This window comes from Orycteropus afer, unplaced genomic scaffold (genome assembly GCF_000298275.1).
Source record: "Orycteropus afer afer isolate SDZICR_OR568_19922 unplaced genomic scaffold, OryAfe1.0 scaffold00694, whole genome shotgun sequence".
Taxonomy (NCBI): domain Eukaryota; kingdom Metazoa; phylum Chordata; class Mammalia; order Tubulidentata; family Orycteropodidae; genus Orycteropus; species Orycteropus afer.
In genome coordinates, this window is record NW_006922281.1 from 661,933 (window position 1) to 665,779 (window position 3,847).

General features: G+C 48.0%; 1 pseudogene; it reads left to right on the plus strand.

The window, feature by feature from the left end:
• LOC122151763 overlaps positions 1 to 2,172 on the plus strand; it is a 10,601-nt pseudogene extending 8,429 nt beyond the window's left edge.
• The last annotated feature ends 1,675 nt before the right edge of the window (positions 2,173 to 3,847 follow it).

Consider the following 3,847-nt stretch of genomic DNA (forward strand, 5'->3'; position numbering starts at 1 on the left):
TAGTTTTCCTTTTGGGTGATGTCTTTTCCTGGTTTTGGTATTAAGGTTATGCTTGCTTCATAAAATGAGTTAGGGAGGATTCCATCCTTTTCTATGTAGTCAAATGCTTTTTGATCACAACATCACCAGAGCTCCTTATATTTATGCTTAAGGGGGGAAAAGGTTATGATACAGAAAAGCTACAAGCATGTCTCTACTTAACATTAGTTTATTCTAAGCACATCTCTATGAAGTGTAAGCACAACTTATGCTCTTTAACATTTATGTGAGGAAGGTCAGTGAAACTGTATTTTTCTGTAGAACTGCTCATATCTGGGTCAAAAGCGCAGTGGACATTTTCAAAAAGATGACAGGCTGCATTGTATGACAGGCAATTTTAAAAGACACACAATAGAGTGACTTAGGACCGGGAGAGATTTGGCCTGGACTTGGGTTAGAAGGCTTAGCCATGTTGAGTCTTAGTCTTTAGAATACTCTTCGTCATGCCTCAGCTCTCCTGTTTATTTTTTACTATTCTGGCTCCTCTAAATGTCCCCTTTAAGTCTCTATCCAAGTGTATTGTTCAATGTTTTCAAGAATAAATGAGAATCACATTGAGCCAAAACCCTCCGAGAGACCATCACAGTCACTGCTCAGTTTAATTCTCTCTCTCCTCAGGTTTGAGTGTGTCCTGCTGAGTCTCTGATGTCTTAACTGTTTTTGCTCTCTATGGATGTTTTTCCAGAGCTATTTCTGCCATTATTTGTTGAAAAACTACAATGTTTTGGGTGGGGGAACCTTAAACAAGAGAAAAGTTGATTTCTTCGTCATCTAATGTAATTCTGGGGCAGACAGTCCATAAGCAGAATGGTTAATCCCACCAGGCCGTCAGGAACTTGGTTTTTGATCTTTCTGTTCACCATCCTCAGCATATGGTTTCTACTCTATTGGCCAAGGTAGTTGTTCTATCTCCAGTCATTACATGTGCATTCCAGGCAGCAGAAAAGAAGGAACAAGGTAGGAATACAGGCCTTTCTCTTTTAAGGAAACTTACCAAAAGCCCACACAACACTTCTGCTTACAACTCATGGGTTAAACTCAGTTATAAAGTGGTACCTAGAAAACATGCCTCCTCTCAGGAGGAACTTGAAAATGCAATCGATACAAGGATAGAATAAGCTCTAAGGAGCTCAGGTGGCACAGTGCCTAAGGCATTCGACTGCTAACCAGAGGTTGGTGGTTCCAACTCACTAGCCACTCTGCAGAAGGAAGATTGGGCAATCTACTTCTGTAAAGTTTTACCACTTCAGAAACTCAGTGGGTGTCACTATGAGTCAGAATCCACTTGATGGCAGTGGTTTTATTATTATTATTATTATTTTTGTGTGTGTGTGTGTAGCTTAAAACAGCACATTTATTCTCTCACATTACAGGACAGAAGCTCAAAATCAGTATGACATCAGTATGTTGTTGTTGTTGTTGTTGTTGTTATGTGCCGTCCAGTCGGCCCCGACTGATAGCGACCCCTCCTTGGGTTTCTGAGGCAGTATCACTGTGGAAGTAGATTGTCCAACCTCTCTTCTAAGGAGTGGCTGGTGGGTTTGAACCTCCAGCCTTCTGTTAGCAGTCAAATACCTTAGGCACTACTCTGTATCTACAGGCCCGCTTGAGGGTTATTAGCGCTTCGCGGCGACCTGTATAACTGTAGAAACTACATTACCCAGAAAGCCGTGCGCGGAGCGGCAGCAATGTTCAACCAATGAAAACTCAGAAAAGGAGCCTTTCGTCTTGCGCTCATCACGTCAGGGCGGAACATCCGGCGTCTTCCTCCTCGCGGTCATTTTGGATGTTCTCACATCTGCTTACAGATTAGGGGCTACGATAAGACGCTGCGGACCGAACAAGCGTGAGTGGAGGCTTTGTCATCAATGCAGAGAGGCGTGTGTGAGGCTCCACTGCGGCCCCGCCCAGGGTGACCGCGCCAGGACCAGGCTGGGAATGGCTCTTTCCAGGTCGCGTCCCGGTCGCCCGCTTCTCCGGAATACTCCGGGGCCACAGGCTCCGATGGCGGCGGCCGCGCTGAGGCACTTGGCTCAGGTAAATGTTCGTGTAAATGCTCGCAGGTGCGACTGGGCCGGCAGCGCTCGAGAAGCCCGGAGACCCTCTGTGTCGTCAGGGAACAGCGAGTGGTAGGGCTCCAGCCTGGAGTAGGCTTCTCGGGACGCTGGGCGCCGTGCAGGGTTGGGAGCAGAAGAGGGACCTGTTGTGTGGTGGGCTTTACAATGCTTTCCCTGAGTGTATGGGAGCTGCTGTGTGGAAAGTGAGTTTGCTCTGAAAACTTCCACCCAAATCACAATTGTTGTCGTTGTGTGCCGTCGAGTCGGACCCTACTCATAGCGACCCCTCCTTGGGTTTACGGGGCGGTATCACTAGGGAAGTAGATTGTCCAACTTTCCGAGCAGTGGCTGGTAGGTTTGAATCAAATGCCTTAGGCACTACGCTACAAAAGAGTAAAGGGTCCTGACACGTGGCGCACGTGCACACACACACACACACACACACACAAGCTTTCCCCAGGCTGCTTAGGGGCAGACCGCGTTGTAAGGGAGGTAATCAGAGTGAGGCCCAGGGAGGTTGAGTCCCTGCCCAAGGGACGCCTGGTAAGCGTTGGCACTGCGCAGTGCAGCACCGAGGTCGCCGGGCTCCAGGGGCCCAGCCATTGTCCCCTGCCTCTCATGGGCTCCGTTTTCTCGGGATTTGCCGTGGCTGCGGAAGTGCCTTATGGATCCTCTCCCGGTGAGTGGAGTATGTCCAGGGACTTACAGTTCCTGACCCCATCTGTATGGTGTCTGGGATTGTGCTGTCAGGGAGCTCGGGTGGCCTTGTGGTTAAAGCATTTGGCTGCTAACCAGAAGGTTGGTGGTTTGAACCCACCAGCCTCTCCATGGGTGAAAGATGAGGCAGTCTGCTTCTGTAAAGATTACAGCCTTGGAAACCCTATGGGGCAATTCAACTGTCTGAGGGGTCGCTATGAGTCAGAATCAACTCCACGGCAGTGGGTGGGTTTTTGGAATGCTTTACCTCCGCTTACCTAGCCAGCCCTTGGGCCAGGAGACACTAAACTGACCTCAAACATAGGGTGCAGAGTTGAAGGCTTGTGGTTGGCAACCAAGGAAAGCAGTGTGGAAGGTAGTCCTAGGCACACGTGGTATTGTGTGTGAATACTTGGAGTTGAGACTGAGCTGGAAGAATTCAAGGAACCACTGATTTCTTTTTCTCATGGGAAGAGAGAGCAGGGGCCAGGAGTCGGACTTGGAATGTCTTCCTGAGAAGTTGAGTGACTAATCTGGAGATGATGGGAGCAGTGGGAGTTTGGAGCAGAGGAGCGATGAGATTTGACCCAGGTTCCCTGTGCCTGCAGTATGGAGATGGCAGGAAGACTAGGGTGGAGGCACTGTAGCAGTCCAGGTGTGTATTGAAGGCGGCTGGACCAGTGTGATGGCCGTGGAAGTGCAACATTTGTGTTTTCTGTATCTAATTTTTATTCAGTCTAAGAAGAGCTGCCTGGATTTTCTGATATTGAGGGCGAAAGAGTAAGGTGGGAGCCAGGGATGACTGTAAGTTTGTTTTTTTTTTGGACTTTTTTTAGGATTTTGATTTGCTTGGTTTTTTTTTGTTTGTTTGTTTGTAATTTTTATTGTGATTTGGATGAACGTTTACAGGGCAAATTCATTTTCCATACAGCAGTTCATACGCATTTTGTGTCATGACATGACTGCAAATCCCCACAATGTAACAGGTCTCTTCCCATTTCATCCCTGTAGGTACCTCTGCTCTGTGTCCCTTTTTCTTATGCATTCCTCCCCCC